Source organism: Pongo pygmaeus, chromosome X (genome assembly GCF_028885625.2).
Source record: "Pongo pygmaeus isolate AG05252 chromosome X, NHGRI_mPonPyg2-v2.0_pri, whole genome shotgun sequence".
NCBI lineage: Eukaryota > Metazoa > Chordata > Mammalia > Primates > Hominidae > Pongo > Pongo pygmaeus.
This window is the reverse complement of record NC_072396.2, coordinates 10,337,251-10,362,224: the sequence shown is the minus strand read 5'-3', so window position 1 is coordinate 10,362,224 and position 24,974 is coordinate 10,337,251. Positions and strand designations below refer to the sequence as shown.

Below are 24,974 nucleotides of genomic sequence, written 5' to 3'. Positions count from 1 at the left end.
TCTGCTTTACAGGAATTCTCCCCTCCGGAACTCCCAACCTCCCACTTTCCTACCCACTTCCTTTAGATATTCAAAGCTATTCCTGAAGTTTTCATCGCTGCCTTGGCATACCCCTCTCAAATGAAATTACTCTCATCTGTGAAAATGGTAAGATTGAGTGCACCTCCCCCCCACCCCCCGCCCTCTTCCAGGCCTGGAGGGACTGATCCACATTCCTCCAGCCAGAAAGGCTTCTTGAACCCTGGGCCAGTTCGTCTCTGCTAACTGTAACAACTTCAAAAGGCAGCTTGTGGAGGTCCACTCTGGTTCACATGTGGACTACTGCTCACAGTAGCAACTAAAAAGAGGCCAGAAAAGTTATAAAATCATAGGTTTTACAAATTCATCAGACTCCCCACACACATGTAAAAAGTCTTCCCATCCCCTCTCCCTTAGTGTTCTCTTCACAGTGCTTTCAAAATGAGCAATTACAGACATGTGGGTTTTAAAAATTAATATTTGTCTTACCTTCTGGACCAGGAGTTTGCAAACTAGAAACCAAGGGCCAACTCTCCACTGCCTCCTGGTTTTGTTAATGAAGTGTTATTGGAACACACACACGTCCCTCATCAAAAGCTGAGGACAGCTACATGAACTCAATTCCAGAAAGTCTCAAGCCCTTCACAGGAGAGAAAAGACCATGGCCTCTGAGTCCTAGTGAAACTGTGTGAGGAAGGAGACTCACACACCTGCCCTGCGACCCAGCCAGTCCACCGCTCCCAGAGAAACAACTCTCTCACCCAAGAGAAACAACACAAGCCCTCGTTCATGTTGGCCAAACACTGCCCACCTACTGGTGAGTGGATCAACCAGTGGTGCTGTATTCACAGAAGGGAACACTAGCCAGTAATTTAGAAAAACTACCGAGACATAGCAATGAGAATGGGTCCCAGGGGCACGACCCTGAATGGTCAACCGCCAAAGAACGCACAAGTAGGGTCCAATTTACATGAAGCTCAAGAAGAGGCAACACTCACTAGGGTCACACATCAGGGAGGGATGGTTGTGGGGCAGGGTTTCACTGGAAAGAGTATAAAGGAGCTTTCTGGAACTTACTCTTTTGATTATGAGGTGTATAAAGTTATCAAAACCAGCCAGGCACAGTGGCTCATGCCTGGAGTCCCAGCAACTTGGGATGCCTAGGCAGGAGGGTCACTTGAGGCCAGGAGTTTGAGACCAGCCTGGGCAACATAGCAAGATCTGGTACCGAAAGAAAAGTTTTAAAAAAAATTATCCAAGTATGGTGGCATGCACCTGTAGTCCCAGCTACTCGGAAGGCTGAGGCAGGAAGATCACTTGAATCCAGGAATTCAACGATGCACTAAGCCATGATGATGTCACTGCATGCCAGCCTGGGTGACAGACAGAGACCTCATTTCTAAAAAACAAACAAACAAAGAAGTCCCAACAATTCCTTTGAAACTCCTTCCTTCAAACAAGTGGAGCTTGTTAGAAGTAGGCCGGACCCTGACTCCTTTTGAACAAGCAAAATATGGCAGAACTCACGTGTTCACTACAACATGAACTATTGTGAATAGTTCACTTGTGTGAACTACTTATATTGTGAATGCCAAGGCATGGAAGCCACCTAAGCAGACATTGACAGATGAGTGAATAAAGAAAATGTGATGCGTGCATATAGAGGAATAGAAAAGACTTAAAAAGGAGGGAAATCTTGCCATTTGTGACAACATGGATGAGCCTACAGGACATTATGCTAAGTGAGACAAGCCAGGCACAGAAAGACAAGTGCTACATGGTCCCACTTACGTGAAGAATTTTAAACTTTCAAATAGAATGAATGGTGGTTGTTAGGGGATGGGGGAAGGGGAAACAGGGAGGTATTGGTGAGAGGGCACAAAGTTTCAATTACACAAGATGAATCAGTCCCAGAGACCTACTGCACAGCACAGCGTCTGTAGTTAATAATTCTGTATTGTACATTTACAAATTTGCTAAGAGGGTAGATCTTATCAATGACAAAAAAAAAAAAGAGGGTTCACAGGGTGGAAGAAAACTTTTGGAGGTGATGGATCCATTTAAGGCACTGATTGTGGTGATGATTTCACAGGCATATAGATACTTATCTCCAAATTCATCAAGTTGTATACATTAAATATGTACAGCCTTTTATATGTCAATCATACCTCAATAAATTGGTTTAAAAATGTATGGCAGAAATGCCGACGTGTGACTTCTGAGACCAGATCACACAGGCATTGCAACTGCCTCCTTCCTCTCTCCTGAGGATAACTCACAGGGGGGAAGCCAACCACCATGTTGCGAGGACACTCAAGCAGCCCTATACGGAGATCCATGTGGGGAGGAACTGAGGCCTCCAACAGACATATGGGTGCCCTCTTGGAAGCAGATCCTCTAGCTCCAAGCAAGCCTTTGGAAGACGGCTGTCCTGGCCCACGTGTTGACTGCAATCTCAGGAGATGCTGAGCCACAATAACCCAGCTAATCTCCTCCCTAACCCTCAGAAAGTATAGGAGATGATAAACGTTTAGTGGTGTTCAAGCCACCAAATTGGTGGATGATTTGTTATGCAGCAAGGTAACTAACGCAATTATTCTACTCTTTATGCTATAATGATCAAGTGATCTGTGGCTGGCTTTTTGTTTTCAAAGTATACACAGGGAATTTTGAGGAGGAAGCAGACCAGAAATAAAACTCAGAAACACATCAGGTTATCGGCTTCTAAAAATCTGATATGGGCACAATCAGTACCCTAACTGGATTTCATGCCAAGTTTCCCAACAATTGCTTATAGCATATTAGCTGACTTTTTTTTTTATTACTATATTTCTTTAGGTTAAAAGAGAAAAAAAAATCATATCTGAATCTCTGTGATAAATACTATCTTACTGTGGCAGACATTTTCATTTACCTCAATAATAGTTTTAAAAGCATCTGGGTTGTGTAATATTTATTAGGTATGATCTATTATTGACAAAAGCTTAAAGCTACTAAGGTCTGGGCACAGGTAACAAGCAATGTATGAATTTGAGTTTACCTTACACCTTGGTCCCTACACCTACATGCTCTTCTGAGCCACAAATGTGTGTGTGAATTTCTAGACATCTAGGATGGATCTAGGAGGTGTTCATATTACCAAACACTTTCACCTGTATTCTTTTCACCTCCACAACTCTATCGGGGTATCAGTCACAGACCATAAAACTCAGTGACTTGAGAGGTACTGTCTGATGAGTTGTAGTGAGCTGAGATGTCTGTCTGATGAGTTGTGGTGAGTTGAGATATACTGTCTGAGGAGCTGTAGTGATTTGAGATGTCTGTCTGATGAGTTGTAGTGAGTTGAGATGTCTGATGAGTTGTAGTGATTTGAGATGTCTGTCTGATGAACCGTAGTGAGTTGAGATGTCTGATGCGTTGTAGTGAGTTGAGATGTCTGTCTGTCTGAGTTATAGTGAGTTGAGATGTCTGATGAGTTGTAGTGAGTTGAGATGTCTGTCTGTCTGAGTTATAGTGAGTTGAGATGTCTGATGAGTTGTAGTGAGTTGTCTGTCTGAGTTATAGTGAGTTGAGATGTCTGTCTGATGAGCTGTAGTGATTTGAGATGTCTGTCTGATGAGTTGTACTGAGTTGAGTTGTACTCTGTGATGAGCTGTAGTGATTTGAGATGTCTGTCTGATGAGTTGTAGTGAGTTAAGATGTACTGTCTGATGAGCTGTAGTGAGCTGAGATGTACTCTCTGATGAGCTGCAGTGAGCTGAGATGCCCTGCCCTACCTATGCATGCCTGGTGGTTCCCAAATCTGTTTTGATTCGCACTCTTTGGAACCCTCCCCAGGGAAGCCATTCCTGTTCTGAAGATCCAGTGAAATGCGGGGCCGGGTGCGGCGGTTCACGCCTGTAATCCCAGCAGTTTGGGAGGCTGAGGGGGGCAGATCACGAGGTCAGGAGAGCAAGACCATCCTGCCCAACATGGTGAAACCCTGTCTCTACTAAAAATAGAAAAATTAGCTGGGCGTGGTGGTGGGCGCCTGTAGTCCCAGCTACTCAGGAGGCTAAGGCAGGAGAATCACTTGAACCCGGGAGGCAGAGATTGCAGTGAGCTGATATCATGCCACTGCACTCCAGACTAGCAACAGAGCAAGACTCCATCTCAAAAAAAAAAAAGCAACCTCCTCCATGAAACATTTCCTGGACCCACTGACACAGATATGCCTTTCTTCTCTGAACGTGCACAGTACTGAATCTCTACCTGTTGATTCCTAGACTGCACTTCACCATTCTGTGGTATTTTCATTTAGTATCTCTCCTCCTAGCTGAAACGACTGTGCTCACTCCTGCCTCATCTACCTCTGTATTCCAGGTCCAACACAATGCCTGGCACAAAGCAGGTTGCAGCAAAAGCTCACTGAGTCAACAGGAAAGAAGGAACAAAGAAACAAAGGAAGGGAGGAGGGAAGGGAGGAGGGAAGAGAGAAGAAAGGAGCAGAAAGCAAAGCAGGCAGCCTGATGTGCTCGGGCCTTCTGAATCCCATGCTCCTCAGCCATTCACATTTATGTTGCGGTCTAAACGCCTGTGCCCTGCCTCCCAAATCCGTAAGTTGAAATCCTAACCCCAATGGGATAGGATTAAGAGGTGGAGCCTTTGGAAGGTGATGCAGTCAGGAGGGTGAAGCCCTCATGAATGGATGAGTACCCTCATAAGAAGCACTCAAGGATAGCACTGTGGCTCAAGCGTCTAATCCCAGCACTTCGGGAGGCCAAGGTGGGAGGACTGCTTGAGGCCCGGAGTTTGAGACCCTCCTGGCCAACATAATGAGACTCCATCTCTACAAAAACAAACAAAATTAGCCAGGCATGGTGGTACATGCCTAAAGTCCCAGCTACTCAGGAGGCTGAGGTGGGAAGATTGCTTGGGCCTAGGAGTTTGGGAGTTTGAGGCTGCAGTGAGCTGTGATTGCACCACTGCACTCCAGCCTGGAGTGACAGAACCAGACCCTGTCTCAAAAAAAGAAAAGATATGCGAGAGAGCTTGCTTCCTCTCTCTGCTCTCCCTCATGTGAGGACACAGGTAGAAAGTGCCATCTGTGAACCAGGAGTCCACAGGACAGCACCTTGACGTTGGACTACCAGCCTCCAGAAGAACTGTGAGCAATAAAAGTCTGTTGTTTAAGCCTCCTAGTCTATGGTAATTTGTTTTAGCAGTGTAAACTGGCTAGGACAATTTCTGTATTATCTTCACTATTAATAGAGGACAAACTCCTTCAGGGAAGGTTCTGTCTGTGCCTGATTCAACTTTGCATGCAGCACAGCACCCGACCTCCGGAATGCTAATTGTTAACCAGGGAGATAACACACTGATGTCACCTGAAGACCTGTCCACAGAGACTGCAGTTCTTCTGATCCTAGCAGTGATTAAAACATAGGGGCAAACAGACAAACAAAACCCTTAGACTTCCAGTGTGCTGGAGCTGAAGGGCCTAGGAGAGGATTCCATACTAAGTGAGAGGTGGACAGCCCCAGCTCCACTCAACAGCCATGTCCCAACTCTCCTCTTCCACTGTAATGTCACATTTCCACAATTACTACAGAAACAGATTCTGTTAGGCTCACTTGCCCAGTAAGAACAATATGAGGTCACTAAGTTTTTCCATAAAACAGTGACTGTAATAACAATATTGGCCGGGTGTGGTGGCTCACGCCTGTAATCCCAGCACTTTGGGAGGCCAAGGTGGGTGGATCACAAGGTCAGGAGTTCGAGACCAGCCTGGCCAATATGGTGAAACCCTGTCTCTACTAAAAATACAAAAAAATATTAGCTGGGCGTGGTGGTGCATGCCTGTAATCCCAGCTACTCGGGAGGCTGAGGCAGGAGAACTGGTTGAACCCAGGAGGCGGAGGTTGCAGTGAGCTGAGATTGCGCCACTGCACTCCAGCCTGGGTGACAGAGCGAGACTCCATCTCAAAAAACAACAACAACAATAACAACAAAGAACCACAATATTAACTGGTGACTGAGAAGCTCTTTGGTGTTCAGAACGTGTTTCTACGTATGTTTATGTGGTCCCTACTTACTTTGATCTATGTATACCCTAAATGATGAAATGTTTAGAAGTGTCTCACGCAGGAAAACAAACACACAACTTGAGTATCAAAATGAACATAAAAACATCACAGTGAGAGCAAATGTAAACAAAAAGCAGAAAGACACAAGCAGGGGCAAGCACCCTTATGCAAAGAGCAGACCGGACCCTACAATGTACAGAGGTTCTACGGCTGTGCTTCCAATAGGACCACGAGTTTCCTGTCAACCAGAGCAAAAGATGGGAACTACAATGAGTTAGGGTTGTCGGAAAGCTGGGCACTTCTTAATTTTTCCACAGAGACAATTTTCCTACCAGCCTTCCGAGATGGATGTCTACACCTCCTAGGGAATTCATGCTGACAGAGCTCCTGGTGGTTACACCTTCCGCGGCACACATGGTAACAAGAGACCAGTAATGGCAATGCACAACTACCAGAAGCCAGTAGCCACCAAAAGGCAGAACTGGCCACACAGAGGCTCCAGGTGCAAGGGCGACAACACTAAAATTCAACACACTTGTATGTCAAAAAAAGTCAAACTCTAACTACCCACTAACATCTGGAAGGCACACAGCACACGGCAGGGATGTTATCTGCAACCTAAATGACAATCAATAATCAAGAAAGGGCTCATCTTCAGTAGGAAAATGAACACGCGCTGAAGAGTAATGTACAAAAGAAAAAACACAAATGGCTAGTCAGTGCACCAAAAAAGTCTGACTTTGCCAGTCCCTGAAGAAATGCAAATTAAAAATGAAGTAACTTTTTTGCCTATCAAACCACAGAATTTAAAAAATGTCTAATATTGACAAAGTTTTGGGAGAAGTAGGACTGTCCTGGGCGATCGGTGCCTAGAGTGTAAATAGTAAGCATACACTTTTTAGAGGGCAACGTGGTGATATTTTCTAATGCCTGCCTAGCAACTCCATGCCTAGAATTTTATCCGAAGGAAATCAACATGGAAGAGCACAAGTATTTCACTACAGATATCTGCTGCAGTATTATTTACAACTGTCAAAAACCAACAGCAGCCCTAAATGTCCACAGTATGGCTACAGGGTTGTTAGATTTTAGAATGTCATGCACCATACACATACAAGTTACAGAAAAAGGCAGCTTACATACAGTACGTGTAATATAATTGCATGTGTAAAAACATATTTGCAAGGACTTCAAAGCAGATACACTTCCATGTTCCACAGTGGAGACTCTGGGTGATAGGATTTGAGGGTGATTTGTAATATCTTCACTCTGCTTCCCAGAACTTCTATATATTCTTAATAAAAAGATTTTAATTAGCAAAGTTGATTTTTAAAATAGGAAATGTTAATAAAAACTGTATATCACAGCCTAGAAAGCTGTAATCCCAGATTAGTATAAAACCCCATTCTCAAAAACATATGTGAAGCTTACAAAATCAGGAGTAATTTTGAATTTTGGGTGGCCCTGTGGTAAGATATATTAAAAACTAGTTAGAATAGCATATCAGCTTCATAAATTAAGAGAAAATCTCAATCTTCCTTCTATCACAATTGCATGTGACCCCAAATTGTGGAAACCTTCCATCTCAGATCATTGCCTGCCTATCATCTAACTCAGCTGAACCAGAATCAGAAATGGATTGTTTATTCAATAGACTTCAGATATTTGTTGTACATGACATTAACTTTATATGCATAATTACTATAGAAAAATGTGTGTAGTACACATATGTGTATGGGTATGTATATATGTGTATACACACACACGTGTATAAATGTTGAAAATTTTCCTAGAATTTCTAGCTTTTCCACCCTTAATGGCCTCCAAGTACATTTAAGGGTCCACCAGTTAGATTTTTTTAACAGAATAATTTTATAACAAATTTCATGCAAGTTATACCCAAGAGCACCTTGGCAGTGAGTGGCTTTATGAGGCATTACCACAAGAAGACCGAAGCAGGCTTAGCTGTCAAGGGCATTCCCATCAACAAAGCCCTGTTGGCAGAAAATTGAGTTTGCTGACAGAGCTGATTTTATTTGTAAATGGATATCGAAGCTATTACACCTGTGCGTGTGTCTCATATATATTCATATGCTTTTGTTCCAGGAAATAACGACGGCAAATGAGCAAAACAGCGCAGCCACAAATCACCCCACAGAGCTGGAAATATGACTGAAGGGAAATTTGAGTCCCTGGCTTCTCTCCCTAAGAACCAAAAATGACTACAGCTGGAAGGGACCTGGGAAATAATTTAAACTTCAAGATCAAGGTAATGGTAAAAATAAAAAATAAATAATTTTTAAATAAGAAATAATTTAATCTGTCCTTCTTGTTTTATGGATGAAGAAATGGAGGGTCAGAATGCTTAGGTGGCTTCGCAAGCCACACCAACGCAGGCTGAGGAGCACACATGCTGTCTCCGCCTGATTAACGGGTTTCTGTACTTCACTCCCAGAAGTCCAAACTGAAATTCCTTCTCACTGCACTGGCAGCAAACTGGATAAGGGATGTGAAAGTTACTAAGAGAATAACTAGGAATTCTTGGGCCAGTTCTACATTCAGCCTTACCTGGAGGACCTCGACCCATTAGTCCGCAGGAGCCCACCAGACTGAAAATCAGCCATGCTGCCCCACGAGGGCTCTTCACTAACTGGTTGTGAGAATCTAGTCACCCCACCCCCAGTTTGCTTTATTATAAAATCAAGATGGCACCCGCATAGTAGAACCCAAGGTATACATGTGAAGAGGCACTGTGAACTTTCAGGAATTTTAAATAAGGTGTCTGCAAATATGTTTTAAAGGTAAATAAGTAAATAACTCTAGGACCTCTTCAGACATCCAGGGATGTCTACAAGCCTTCCAGAAATGACCCGACTGTCTTACTTGCTCTAGGAAAAGCCAGCTGGAAATCAGTGCCCGAGGACAGGGGAAAGATGGGTGGATACAAGACATCAGCTTCTTCCCACTGCTCCCCTATCCTGGTCTTCTTAAAAATTTAATGCATATGAGAGGTAAAAAATTAAAGGTAGTGTAAAGTAAATGTATTCCAAAGGCCACATAAAATATTCCCTTCCTTCCTCAACCTCCAAAATCCAAAGGCGGACTCTGGAAGAGCAGCCAGCCCATGAAAAACAAGCAGCAGTCAGCATACGCTCACCAGGGTCATTTGTCCCTCTGGCTGGGCAATAGAGCCTTCTGCAGCCTATAAGCTTGACACCAACATGTACGGTTATTCCTAGCACTCTGTAAAAAACCACTTTTGTGTGTGTTGTTCATGCCTCTGTAGATGAGAATTCCCCTGCAATTTTTTCCTTAAGAGGTATGGTGTTGGTTTGGGTTGGTGGTGGTCGGGGCAGGAGGGGCGGGGGGGGCGGTGGGCGCGGGTGGAGGCGGAGAAACAGAAAGGGACAAAGTATAAAATGTTTTTGCTACTATGTGTGACAAAAGAAAGAAATGTGCCTCTACCACCCATGCAATGCTTTTCTGCAATAAAATAATAAGAAATACTTGTAGAGTATGACCTCAAAGGTTCTATTTTGTAATGAAAAGAAATATGCCAACCATTCATCAACTTGGTACCAAATCTTCAGTTTTTTTATACGATACATTAAAATATTATTTTCCATTCATCTTATAAATCTTAAGACCATCTACGAGGCAGTAGGCTGTTTACTTGTAAGTGCTACCAGGTAGAGTTCCAAAAACCTTTCTTCAAACTCCTTTGCCTTTTTACCTTTCAACTAGCACAACCGCTAAAAACATGCATTTCAAAATGACACCTACTCTTGTGAGTCAGTAAATGCAGACCAAAGAGAGAGCCTGTGTGTGCAAACATATTTATGCATCAATTTCCCTGTGAAAATGCCATCGACCCTCTGCACACACAAAAGCCTCCTTTAGTAAAGCGAAGGCATTCCAACCATTTAGAAATATAGCCAAAACTAATCATCTCTTTCTTTTATCACAACATAAAAGGGGGGAAAAAGCACATGTATAGTAAAACCCTTAAACTGTCACAATCACACCAAAGAGCAAAATAAAAGAACTGGAAAATGCTAAGAACCATGGTGATTCCATTTTCTCTATTTAAATCATCTCACTGCAATTAGCAGGCTATGTGCAAATGCACTCAGGGAACATTTCTCATGACTAAACATGCACACCTGATTTCGCCGCTTTCTTTTCATTAGGATGTGGCTGACTCACCATTTTTTTCTCAATGTCCGCATTCAATGCCTGAGTAGTGGGAATGCCTGTTTCTTACTGCTACTGAAAAACAAAAGGGAAACGAGGCAGGCAGGTCTTTATGCAATGCTGGCGTCCTCCAGCCAGCTCCTTCGGGGAACCCATCTGCAGAACTCACACGGAGCAAGGGTCCCACATACCAAGGGCTGCAGTCCCATCAGGGCAGATGATGGCTCTACGGCTTCCAGCCTAGAACACGGTGTTAAGAGCACCGCTTTCCAGTTCCAATGTGCTTTCAGCTAACTGTGAATCCCAAAGCTGCAAAAATTGCATGCATCCACAAGCACACATGCAGCACCGGCGAGCATGCCCCTGCACATACGTGCACGCCTGCAGAGCTCGAGCCGGAATCTGCACCCTGATTTGCATTATTTCTCATCTTCAGGCAGAAGAATAAACAATGAGAACACATTCGCCGACCTCACCAGACCTTACCCACAGCATTGTGAGCTGACAAGCAACCTGCCCTTCAAGATAGCAGAACAAAAGAGCCACTGGGAACTACAAACCCCTAACAAACGGCGCAGGCGTCCTGAAACCGGTCCCATCTGGGATGAAGTGCCCCGAGAGCAAACGCAGGGGTCCCTTACCCGGCTCTGCTTACCGTGCTGGATGGGAGCTCGCCCAGCTGTGAAGGCAGCGATGTGCTTCAGGGACCTACAGCCCGCCTCTGCTGCAGCTCTCCTCCTGCCTACTGAATGGAGTCCTAAAGCCAAGCTCACAACAGCTGGCCTGTCTGTGCCTGCTGTCTTGTTGATGGGCAAGCTCACGCAGGCTCCGTCAACCTTCACCTCCACGGCTCAAGGCTCCGCTTGCATGTCCCATCACTTCATCAGCAACTCCTTGCCTCAGTGGGGAACATTCCCAACACTTCAGTGCTTAAACCCCAAAAGTCTTGTAATTTAAAACCCCAAAAGGCTTGGGGGGCAGTCTTCGTGTGTGTGTGTGTGTGTGTGTGTGTGTGCAGTCTTCGTGTGTGTGTGTGTGTGTGTGTGTGTGTGTGTCTGTGTCTGTGTCTGTGTCTGGAGAAAGGATCTTGCTCTGTCTCCCAGGCTAGAGTGCAGTGGTATGATCATGGCTCACTGTAGCCTCCAACTCCTGGGCTCAAGTGATCTTCCTGCCTCAGCCTCCCAAAGTGCTGGGATTATAGGTGTGAGCCACTGTGTCCAGCACTTCTTATATTTTAATGGGGAAATACAGAAAGCCTACTGCACTGATGTTACAGCTTTCTCTATTTAGTGATGCTAGATAATCCTATAACATATGTGACACACAGTTCAACTCCACAACCATAAGGAGGCAAAAGAAAACATTCAACAGCCTATTCTATGTCCATATATTCTTGGCTTGATTACACACTCATTAGGAATGTAACCCATCAAGCAACTAACAAGCGTTTCCAGAAGGTTGAGTGTGTGCAAGGCACTCAGGGAAGAAGACAAAGGCAGGCTGGACCTGACTTTCCCAATTAATCATTTCACAATGATCTGTATTTAAAGTCCCTGCGCCCCACCTCCCTCCTAACGCAGCCCCAGACCTCAGCACCACAGCCTCTCCAGGAAGCAGCGTCGCCAGCCGCTGCACCTCACAGCCCTATCCCACCCTCCCACATCCTGGGCTTAGCCACCAGGACGGAGTTTCTCTTTGCAACCTGTTCCTGTCACCCTCTTCTACATTCATAGCAATTACTTCCAACTCTTGCTCATTTCTCCCAACTCTTGCTCATTTCTCCAAATAACATACGCTGCTTTGCAGCCTATACTGTATCACTGCTATTTTAGATTTTTTTCCCCCATATCGACACTTGACCTTAGGCACTGTGCTGATTCATTAATGTTATATCCCTTAAGCATGTAAATAAGTCTGCGAGCAACGTTGCTCTGCACATCCCCATGATCCAGGGCCGTGAGGTCAGCAAGCTTGGGGGACCTGACACACTTACACTGAGAAGCAGAATGAGGATTCCAGCCTGTGTCTTCAACTCCAAAGCCCGTGTTCTTTCCAGTACTTTTCATCTTCACCTATTACTTTACCAAGTACATGTTACTGTCTCTAAGAGAGGGTGCCATTCACCCTGGGCCATCACCTTTTCTCAAATGCTCAACACATACTGCCAGGCCACACACGAAACAGCAATCAGCTGATGGCTGATTAAATATTTTATTATAGGGCTGGGTGTGGTGGCTCACGCCTATGACCCCAGCACTTTTTGGGAGGCCGAGGCGGGAGGATTGCTTGAGCCCAGGAGTTGGAGACCAGCCTGGGCAACATGGCAAGACATGGTCTCTACATAAAAATTTGTAAAAAATGAATATTTCATTATACTTTTTTTTTTTTTGAGATGGAGTCTCACTCTGTCACCCAGGCAAAAGCGCAGTGGCACCATCTCAGCTCACTGCAACCTCCGCCTCCCAGGTTCAAGCAATTCACCTGCCTCAGCCTCCCGAGTAGCTGAGATTACAGGTGCACGCCACCATGCCCAGCTAACTTTCGTATTTTTATTAGAGACGGGGTTTCACCATGTTGGTCAGGCTGGTCTCGAACTCCTGACCTCAAGTGATACGCCCGCCTCAGCCTCCCAAAGTGCTGGGATTACAGGCGTGAGCCACTGCACCTGGCCAGGGTCTTGCTATGTTGCACAGGCTGGTCTCAAACTCCTGGCTTCAAGCAATCCTCCTGCCTCAACCTCCCAAAGTGTTTGGATTACAAGCATGACCCATTGCGCCTGGCCAGCATCTCATTTTAGAATGGGTTTAGATTTACTAAAAAATTGCAACAGCTGGGTGAGAGCTCCCATATGCCCTTTATTAACATCTGACTTACTATGGGGTGCGTTTGTCATAGTTAATGAATCAATATTGGTACATTAATATTAACTAAAGGTCACACTTTATTCAAATTTTCTGTTTACTCAATGTTCTCCTTCTGTCTTTGAACCTCATCCAGGTACTGCATCATACTCAGGCCTGCTTCTTCAGACTCCTCTTGCTGTGAGGGTGCTATAGCTTTAGACTGAACACTTGTGCCCCCCCACCCCCAAATTCCTATGTTGAAACCTAACCCCCAGGTAATGGGGTGTTAGGAGGTGGGGCCTCTGGGAGGTGATGAGGTCATAAGGATGGAGCTCTTGCGAATGGGATTAGTGCCCTTATAAAAGGGACCCCTGAGAGCTCCCTCTCCCCTTCCATCATGTGAGGACGCAGCAGAGAGACAGCCATTTGTGAGCCAGAAAGCACCTTCACCAGACACCGAATCTGCCAGTGCCTCGATCTTAGACTTCCCAGCCTCCAGAACTGGGACAAATACATTTCTGCTGTTTATAAATCATATAATCTTAGGTATTTTATTATAGCAGCCTGAATAGGCTATGATAGTTTCTCAGGCTTTCCTTGTTTTTGATGACCTTAATAGTTTTGAAGAGGTCTGTTCTGGCATTTTGCAGCATGTCTCTCAATTGGGAACTGTCTGATGTGTTTTTATGACTAGCCTGGGACTTCTGGGAAAGACCATGGAAGTGAAGTGTCACTGTTATCCTATGATATCAAGGGGCATGCTGTCAACGTGACTTACCTGTCAACGTTGACCCTGATCACCTGGTGAAGTTGGTGTACACCAGTTTCTCCACTGTGATGTTCTTCTCCTCGGTCCCCCTTGCCACACTATACTCTTTGGAGGGAACTTACTGTTGGCAGCCCACACTGAGCGTGGGGAGCTATGCTCCACCTCCTTAAGGGCACAGTAGCTACATAAAGTATTTGCAATTTTCTGCACAGCAGATTTCTCTATTCTTCATTTGTTAATTTATTCAACCATCCTGCATATCAGTCTGGGCTGTGGATTCATTTTATATATTGGATTATAATCCACTACTACTTAATTTTGCGCTTAACTTGTTCTGCCTTTGGTCACTGTTGGCTCCTGTGTCCCTATGACATACCCACACTGTTGTCACTGCTGGGTTTACTTATGGGTGTGTTTGAGCACTTATTTTCTGGCACTATAAGATACTCCAGGCTCATCTTGTACAGTCCCTGCCCCAACCCTAGACTCAGTCATTCCTCTGAGGAGCCCTGGTTCCTTTTATTGGAGAAAAGCCTTAGAAAACAAGATCTGCATGCTGGCTGTGCTCTAGGAATCCTGTTTTTAAATTTTTGTTATTTATTTATTTATTTGTTTTTGAGAGAGGGTCTCACTGTCACCCAGGCTGAAGTGCAATGGCACCATTATAGCTCACTGCAGCCTTGACCTCCTCCCAAATAACTGGGCCTCCCAAATAACTGGGACCCAGCCTCCCAAATAACTGGGACTACAGGTGCACCACCATGCCCAGCTAAGTTTCTTTTGTAGAGATGGGGTCTCACTATGTTGCCCAGGCTGGTATTGAACTCGTGGGCTCAAGCAATCCTCTCAGCCTCCCAAAGTGCTGGGATTATAGGCATAAGCCCCTGTGCCTGGCCTAGGAATCCATTCTTAAAGGAGACTCTCCAACAATTCCTTTTAAACAGAAAGCACATTTATAATATTAAAGTTTATAATGTGGCTTTCCAGATACCCATGTTTCTTAGGGCAAGGCATAATTATCAGGGCTTATAAGATGCTCAAATCTTTTTGTACATTGTATAGTATAATACTATTAAGACTTTAAAATCACAATCATTGTAACAAAATGCATACAAATCTGCTTTTAATTGACACAAAACATTTGTGCCCTTGAAAAAGTCCACACATAAAAAAAAGAACAGAATGAAATCACCACCCTAGTACCCTTATGTCCTGAAAGAACTTCCTCCTCACCTCTTAGTCCTGGTGAAACCTTGAACTTTTCTGAGTCACTTTCCATGAATTGAGGGGCATGCCCAGCCCATGTGGTCCAAGGACAACCTTCCCTAACCCAGGCTATCACTAACAAGTCAGAAAAGCTGGTGTTACAGCATCCTGCATGCTCCTGCGTTCTTGGGCTGTGAACAAGCCACAGCCCCCTCTACTTGGACAAAGCAAACTTCCCCAAGTTAACCACACTAGGGATGGGGAGATGGATATCATGTTGCAAGATAATCATGAACTATTACAAAGAAGCCTCTTTGAAAACATCCAGACAGACTGCCACTGGGTTCCATGCTCCCTGTGCTGGAAGCACACTCATATAAGACCATCCCTTACATCCCTCCACAAAGCCCAACATGGTTGGCAAGCAAACCTTTGTGTAAAGGACCAGATGGCAGATATTTTCAGCTCTAGGAGCCATCTGATCTGTTGCAATGACTCAACTCTCTGCCATTATAGAGAGGAAGCAGCCACAGGCCGCCTGTGAGCAAATGGATGTGGCTGCATGCCAATAAAACTTTATTTAAAAAAACAGACAGGGGGCCAGAGTTGGCCTGTGGACCATAGTTTGCTAACCCCTGACTAAAGCAATGATTACACAATCCTTTCCTCTGTTGAGTCATCAATATCTGCTTCCCTAGAACTCGAAACCAGTGAGTCTAGGGGTGCTTTATCATATTCTTCCAAGTAGAGAAGAAAGTTGCTCTGCTCCCCCAGGAACTTGTTTCCAAGTGACCCTGACCTGGACCCCTCAACCCTTCACCATCTGACACCACCCGATTTGGGTGAGCTACTTGAAAGTGTCTCACAAACCATGAGACCCAAACTCTGCAGACGATTCCGGAAGTGATCTGTGGAAGGATGGGACGCAGGTGTGTGGGATTTGCTTAGGAGAAGGGGAGCTGGGAGGGAGCTCTGGTGCATACAGTGGGCAAACACAGAGTGGAAAGCGGCACGGCAGTGTGGAGACTTTCTATTCAGAGACACAGCCTGTGTTACACCGACTCCAGTTCTGCTCAGGGAGCCACAGGTAAAACTACCTGTGCCTGGTAAACAGGAGGCAGGGCTGACTCACAGAAACAAACAAATGACTTTAAGGAAGGGACCAGGCGAGTTCTGCAGAGGACATCCACACACCCGACTCAGAGGTTTCCTTGTCTTGCTTCCTGCTTTAGGGCAGGGCAGGAAGGAATGTGGAGAAGCGAAAGGCCCCTGTGGCTGCTGGGTCCGGTGGGACAGTAGGGATGCCGCCCGCCTGCCGCCCGCCCCAACACCAGGTGGACCAGCAAGGGCTGGAATCTAGCCAGAGTCCTCTTAGCAGGCCTGCAGGGAGGGCAACCTGGTCACCGTGTGGCTGCTTTTGCGCTATCACGGCAGAGCTGAGTGGTCGCAGCAGGGACACTATGTTCCTCTGAGCCAAAAATATTTATCATCTCATCTTTCGCAAACTTTGTCAATCTCTGAACTACAGCCACTTAATGCACAGACCCATTTTATTTATTTATTTATTTTAATTATTTTTTTGAGACAGTTTCAGTCTTGTTGCCCAGGCTGGAGTGCAATGGCACGATCTCGGCTCACTGCAACCTCTGCCTCCCAGGTTCAAGCGATTCTCCTGCCTCAGCCTCCTGAGTAGCTGGGATTACAGGTGACTGCCACCACACCTGGCTAATATTTTAGTAGAGACAGGGTTTCACCATGTTGGCCAGGCTGGTCTCAAACTCCTGACCTCAGGTGATCCACCCGCCTTGGCCTCCCAGAGTGCTGGGATTACAGGCGTGAGCCACCACGCCTGGCCTGACAGACCCATTTTAAATTAAAAGAAGACAGACCCATTTTAAATTAAAAAAAGAAAACTTAAACAAAGTTTTCTTATGGATTCCCAGTGTTGAGATTTTTTTTAAAGACTGAGATAAAATATATCATAAAATTTGCCCTTTGAAACAGCACAGTTCAGTAGTTTTTAGTACAGTCACAGCAGTCACCATCACCACTACCAGATTCTAGAGGATTTTCATTACTCCAGAAAGAAACCCCATGCCCATAAACAGTCTCTCCCTCACTTCTCCCCCCTTAACCCCTGGCAGCCACTAATCTACTTTCTATCTATGGATGTGCCTATTCTGGACATTTTATATAAATGGCATCATACAATATGTGGTTTTAATTTTTTTTATTAGACTGTTAAATGTCTATATATAAAATCTGTTTCCTTATTTTAATGGTTCTTAGGCTATAAAACACAAAACAAATTTGCAAGTTATATGCAAGCAAAACTGTAAAGCTGATGTCAGGTCTATATGACAGGTGATGTGGCTTTGCTGAGCATGAACCATGATGCTCGCGGCCCAGGGCACTGCAGTGCCGCTGCTTCTTGGCCCAGCTATCAAAGTTTCCTGGGTGCCACAGGACTCATCTCAGCCATCACTTTTGTTTCGACTAACAGGGCACAGAGCTCTGCTGGCACGGTACCCTGATGTTCTTCCTGTCCCTCATCCATGGGGAGCACATCATTTACAGGGGAGTCCTGAACTTACTCTTTACTTCCACCAAGGGAAATTGTGTCAGCACAGTGGTCAATGAGACTCCCACACACACATACACAGCCATGGTCTTGCACACCATCCACAACACATGATTTAGATTCTAAGAGCTAGTATGGAAACGAACACACAAAAATTTAAACTGGCAAAGAGGACAGACATGTTCCCAAGGATGTGCTCCAAGTGCCACATGTGAGAAAGCCCAAAGCAGAAATACATCACTGGCTCCCGCGCCGTCACCGCCCACGCGTCAGTCCTCCCTCGCCCTCCGGCCTTCTGGATTCTCCTGGCGGTGGAGGCGGTGGTGAGTTGTGTGGTATGAAGGGGCCTGAAGTGGGTTGCTCAGCTGGCCCGGTGGGATGCAGACCTGACATGTGCTGCTAGCTCTGGCGGCCTCCTCTAGGAATTCTTTGGGTTTGTGCAGATTTAAAAGACACAAAACTTGTGGGAATACTTGAATGCATTTTCTATTTATATTGAGAAGGAGGTGACTCAGAACGATTTCCTTTTTTATTTCAAATGTGTGGGCCTTCAGAAAACAGATGAGCTAAATCGATTTCTGAGACTAACTGCAAGGACCTAACAGCCACATAAGACACTGAATCTATGGGACTCTTAAGTCAAACTTTAAAAATGAACACATTGGCTGGGTGTGGTGTGGTGGCTCACCCTTGTAATCCCAGCACTCTGAGAGGCCGAGGCAAGAGGATCACTTGAGGCCAGGAGTTTGAGGCCAGCCTGAGCAACATGGCAAGGCCTTGTCTACAAAAACTTTTTTTGTTTTTTTTAATTAGCTAGGTGTGCTGGCTCATGCCTGTGATCCCAGCTACTCGGGAGGATCGCTTGAGCTTGGAGGTTGAGGCTGCAGTGAGCCATGATTGTGCCACTGCACTCTAGCCTGGGTGACAGAGCAAGACCCTTTCAATGAATCAATCGGTTATCAATCTGTACAGACTTCTGGGTGGGTGTCTGTGTCACCTCAGCCCAATCTGGGTGGGGGACTGGACTAGGACACAGCCAAGAGGAATGGAGGCTGGAAGAAGCTAAAGGGGAGAATGGACATCTATGTTTCCAGGTAGCTCTCTGGAGAAAGGTGAAAGCCCCAAAGGATCCCGTAACATGCGAACGCAGCCAAGGTCAGCCCAGAGGCTGAGAGCTTTGAAGAACGCAGCCAGCTGACAAGAAAGGAGGCCAGAGGACAGGCAGAGTGGAGGGGGGCTGCCACGTCAGCACGCGCTACGGGAGTCTCTCCCCCAAGAGAGGCCGCTGGGGGCTCCAGGGATGGGGCTGCTGGGAAACAAAGGGGCAGCTTTCCACAGGGCTGGATTCTTCTGGAAAGGCAAGTCTCAGGCCACAGCCTAGGAGTCACATGAGGGATCAAGGATCCTGTGCAAGTACAGCTATGTATGTTGGCACCCAACCACAGGGCAGCAACTGTTGTATTTTTTGTAGAGATGGAGTATTGCTAGGTTGCCCCAGCTGGTCTCGAACTCCTGGACTCAAGTGATCCTCCTGCCTCAGCCTCCCAAAGTGCTGGGATTAGAGACACGTGCCACTGTGCCCTGCTCAATGACACAAATTCTGTTTGTAGAAGACTGCTTACCTGCTCCATCTAGAACTGAGATGCCTGAGTTAAATTTTCCTCTGCATTTCCCTCTGGCTTCCCTCAGCTCTGGCATGTTGGGGCGTTGGTCACTTTCACCCTCCTTTTGCACGCTTCTCCCTCCATACGAGGGCTTTGTGGATCTGCCTCCCTGCTCTCGTTTCTCCTCCTTAGCCGAAATCCTGTAACCATAAACTATCACCTGAAAGCTATTCCTTCTAAATAATGTAGAATCACGCGACCAAACCAAAAAGTAAACAAACGGGTGGCCGCCTGTCTCGGTTCTGGGTTTCTTAAGTCCCCATGGGTATAAATGTAAGGGGAAATTGTAGTTGCAAAGTAAGGCATAAAAACAAGGCCAGGTGTGGTGGCTCACACCTGTAATCTCAGCACTTTGGGAGGCTGAGATGGGTGGATCACTTGAGCCCAGGAGTTCAAGACCAGCTTGGACAACATGGTGAGACCTCATCTTTACAAAAAAAATACAAACATTAGTTGGCATGGTGGTGTGCACCTGTAGTCCCAGCTACTCCAGAGGCTGAGGTGGGAGGATCACTTGAGCCCAGGAGGTGGAGGCTGCAGTGAGCAGAGGTCGCACTACTGCACTCCAGCCTGGGTGACGGGGCAAGACCCTGTCTCAAAAAACATCAAAAAAAGACATAAAGACAAGCCTGCTAGACCCATGCCGCAGTCTCTCTCCTACAGCTACCGTTTATCCCTTCTGGGGTGAGGGTGTTACATCCGCAAGTACTCCCTGCACAAGAACCTTTCTGTTCAGCATGCAGTACTACACCGTACAAAGCTATGCAGAATGCTGGGCTCTGCCCCGACAAAATTCCAAGATCAAGTTTCACCTTTTTATCCTGACCGGATCCAGCACAGTCTTCATAATTACCTAGCACAGCAGCTCAGAATGGAAAGCTTCAATTGCCCTGAGCTAATTGAAGGCCAGGGAAAGCAAACGTCTGCCCTAAAGTGACAAATGAGGGGGAGAGCTTGGATGATAAATCTCTGTTACTTATTCTGAAATCTACATGAAGGAGCTTGTTTTGTAAATGAAAAATTGGTCTTCACATGAACCTGTGTACACCAAGTCACCTCTCAGGGAAAACATCCAGGAAGATGACCCTCAGGTTCATTTAGCTTGTTTATAAATATTATATGAAAGCAAATTTTTCCCTAAAGAGATCTATTTCGTATGCATTCAATTTTGCGGCTGGTATTGGGATTTAGGATATACTCTCATTCTTTGCCTCCCCTCCCATCTGTCCCAACAAAATACAAGCCTGAGGTCAGTGCCAGCTCATCAGTGCTTGGCAGTGGCTCCTGCAGGCGGGGGCGGAAGTGGCTGCAAGAAGGCAGAGAAGGAAGACACTGCCAGCACCCACAGCTCCAGGGGGCCGCCCCCAGATCTCATTTCAGTGCCAGTCTCTGGAGCCACCCAGAACACAGTCCTCACCCAAGGCCTCTCGAAATTGAAGAGCAACGAACAAATATGGTACCTCTAAACTTTCCTACAAGGTCTAAAATCTCATACCAAAAACAAATCTGTGCTACCAAATTTATTTTGAGATGTTTATGTCTTCTTGATTCCAAATGCCATGCTAGTGCAGAAGGATAAATAAAGGCCATTTCACTTACTAGTGTGTAAACTAAAATTCTAAATAAAATTTTAGGACACAGAATGTACCAGTATGGAAAGATTATTGACCACAATCAAGAAAGACTAACTCAAGGAAGGTCAGCCTGGTATTTATCCATTCAGCCACCAGTCCATCTGCTTATACATCCACCTGCCCATCTTTCTATCTATCTTCCATTCACTCATCCATCCCCTTCCCATGCCTCCATCCATCCATGCACCCATGTATCCAGCCATCCACTTGCCCTCCCATCTATCCACCCACTCACCCTCCCTTTCATCCATCCATCCACTTATCCATCCATCCATCCATCCTCCCACCCACCCACCCACTTACTTTTCCATTCGTCCATCCAACCACTTACCCTCCCATCCATCCATCCATACACCTCTGCATCCATCCACATACCCATCTATCCATCTATCCACTTACTCTTCCATTCATCCATCTATCCATCCATGCATCCCTACATCTCATCCATGTATCCATCCATGCATCCATCCATCCATCTATCCACTTACCCTTCCATCCATCCAACTATTCATACACCCACCCTCTCCACCCTCCAACTATCTACCTGAGGACTGATCCATCCATCTGTCTACTCATCCACCCATCTGTCCATCCACCAGTGCCTCCATCCATCCAACCATTTATTGAGCACGTAATCTGTGCAGGAATTATGTCAGGTACGGGTACTGAGAAGTGAAAAAGTAAAATCCTGTCTTCCAGGAGCCAACAGTCCAGCCCAGCAGACAGCAAGGAATAGTGAAGGTGTACAAATACATCCGTGATGTGAGTTTAAGAGTCACTGTCCCCCTGCCAAACCATCCCAGTCTGAAGAGGTTAGCACATTCATGGGGCAGTGGATGTCCACTTTCAAGGTAAACTCTTAAAGATGGATTGACTGAACCAGAAGTGTGCACGGCTGTCAGCCTTCAGTTGCATGGTGCCAAGGAACCCTCCAGACAGGTTTCTCAAAAAGCCCTCCAGTCAGGTTTTGCCAAATGCCCCTCTTCTGTGCCACCCACAGGGTGACAGCTCCCTCTCTTCCCTTCATCTTAAAGGCTTTCACATCTGTCATGAACGTAAAGCCTGATCAGCTCAAGGGTAGGATGACACTTCCTGAGAGAGCTGACAGCAGGTAGAAGTGGTTACTATAAAGGTAGAATGGAGAAGCAGGGACATTTCTCCCAGTATTAGGGACTGAACTGTGCCCCATGAAATCAATGTGCTGAAGCCGTAACTCTTAGTATCTCAGAATGTGACTGTATTGGAAGACAGGGCCTTAGAAGAAGTAATTAAGGCAAAATTAGGTAATTAGGGCCATTGGGGAGGGCTCTGATCCAATAGGACTGGGGTCCTTATAAGAAGAAATGATACAAATATGCGCAGAGGAACGACCTTGTGAGGACACAGGGAGAAGACGGCATCTACAAGCCTAGGAGAGAGGCCCCAGGAGGAACCAGCCCTGCTCACACCTTGCTCTGGAACTTCCAGCCTCTAGGACTGTGGGAGAATCCACTTCTGTTGTTCGAGCCCCCCAGTCTTGGGGAGTTTGTTATGGCCACACTAGGAAACAGACCCAGCATTCAAGGGGCCCCAAGTCAGCAGGAGAGAGCATTTCCCCAAAGCAGGCTCCAGCTGGCTATGATGCCTGAGCTTGTGGGTCTGAGGCAAAGCCTCTGATGGCAGTGGGGGTGAGGGGCAGTGGGCTGTTCAGGACAGAAGAGCTGGAGGGAAGCAAACGTGCTGGGTCTGCTCCCTCAGGTTCAGTTCTATTTTAGCTCAAACACCACCTGTTTCTCCCATAACCCAGCCAGAAGTCACTTTGCTCTCTCTCCTCTGAGCTTCTGAAGCATCATGTAACTTAAAAAAAAGTATCATCACTTCAATCTGCCCTACTTGTCTTTCTATTAACACAGGATCTTGAACTTCACAAAAAATGTTATCTCTATTTGGTTCACATGAGCAACAACAACAAAAAATAATTCCGATCTCAACATTCTTTTGTTATCCAAACAGAATACAACAATACATACTTTTTGTTATGCATCGATTATCAGAGCAGCACTTCATATGATTTACACAGACATGTTTACGTTATTTTAAACTTATGCAAAACACTGGGTATCTTCAAACCTTTGTATTCTAGATTTTCTTTTTGGTGGGCAAAGAACAATCCCTTGCCTGAACTTTGACTTCTATTATTCTCCATTGAAATTTTTCAAGTGCATTCTTTCTTGCTGGTCCTTCAGAAATTAAAGAGTCTCTGAAAAAAGTTGAAAACAACTTTTCAACCTACATATTCTCGAATTTCATCGCGCCTCACCACTCAAAAAAAAAACCGCACCCAACAATTCTGAAAATTGCTGGGTTGGTAGCTCAAAAGCAGAGAGTTTCTGGAACTAATTTCTTTGGAGTGGTTATGCAGTCTGCTGGGAGACATGGCCTTGATGAATGAATGAAGCAGGGGGCCCCGCTTCCTCTCGACCCTTTCAGTATTGACAGTGCCATTCACTCACTCACACACAGCCTGCACGTGACAGCTGTTCAGGGCGACCCCCTCCATGCACTGCAGAGCTATACACTCTCACCAGCACGGGTGCCCTCTGCACAGATGATACACTCGTGGCATCAGGCAGAGCAAGGCCCGCATGTGCAGAGCCCATCGAGCACTGCCCACGATGCACCGCACGGCCGGTCTCAACGGCCTGGGAGCTGGCTTGGAAAACAGACTGCAGCTGGTGCTCGGCACGTGACCTACTTGGAATCCACAGTCATAAAGCTCTAATTGTGCTTCTCAGACACAGCTAAATTCTGTAGGTGGATTATTCGTCGGCCTTTCTGACCCACACATTCTTGGTTTCAGCCTCAGAGTCTGTTAAGTAACTGCAGAGACTTCCTACACAAGCACACACACAATATCAATCCTGTCGTTGCAGAGTCACATAAATATTTGATCCCCTTGTAGAAGGCTAACAGCTCTGTTTAAGGCCAAATGAAATAAAACCCCATTACATGAGGCTCTTGAAAGCAAACTTTTAAATTGGTAATTTCTGCAACAGAACCTTGAGTTTTGAGGTCAGTGTTTAATGCGAATGTCACGGCAATCACACAACATTCTCAAGGCGACAGAAAAATCCACACCCGGGGACCCTGTCGTGCATTTACTCCCATCCCTCCATCCGCCTTTTTAAAACAAGATTGCACCACATCTTCTGCAGAGACGCACACTCTCCTCCTGCCCTCCTCGTGTGATGAAGGGGAAGATTATACTTTTTTTTTTTTTTTTTTGAGACAGGGTCTCACTCTGTTGCCCAGGCTGGAGTGCAGTGGTGCGATCCCCATTCACTGCAACGTCCACTTCCCAGGTTCAAGCGAGTAGCTCAGCCTCCAGCGTAGCTGGGACTACAGGCATCTGCCACCACACCTGGCTAATTTTTTTTTTTTTCTATTTTTAGTAGAGATGGGATCTCACCATGTTGCCCAGGCGGGTCTTGAACTCCCGGGCTCAAGCGATTCACCTGCCTCAGCCTCCCAAAGTGCTGGGAATACAGGTGTGAACCACCACGCCCAGCCCAGATTATACTATGTATTTAATCTAACCCTGCCCTTGCCTCAACTAAGCAGCTATGGCGCACATTCTGAAATTACAGCACAAAACGCTCTAATCTCCTGCTGCTGCCATGGTTCCTGCAGATGCTTGCAGCCTCTCTTTGGGAGTTGACTAACTCGATTTCTATTTTAAAGCTCAAAATTAACTCATTAACTAGGCCCAATTTAGGAAGGCCTGCCCTGTTCCTTTCTTACTAACAATTCTTAGAGGCAACTCTGATTTCCAGGCCGCGGCTAGGCACACAGCTGTGTGCTAGATAGCTAAAGCTGCCCTTCCATAAGGCGCTCTGTGCAAAGCGTGCAGCTCCACTATGTTAAACTGGACTTCTCATTATGTCTCCATAAGCAGTCTCACCGTGCGGAAAACACAGTAGCCATTTTAAGAACCAAAAAATGTCACCGCCGTGTAAGAAGG

The 24,974-nt window shown here is 45.9% G+C and overlaps 1 protein-coding gene across 2 annotated transcripts in view; it reads right to left on the bottom strand.

Moving 5' to 3' along the window:
• The window catches only part of SHROOM2 (shroom family member 2), a 163,021-nt gene that overhangs the window by 25,979 nt on the left and 112,068 nt on the right, over positions 1-24,974 (bottom strand). The gene's annotated exons all lie outside the window — the stretch shown is intronic.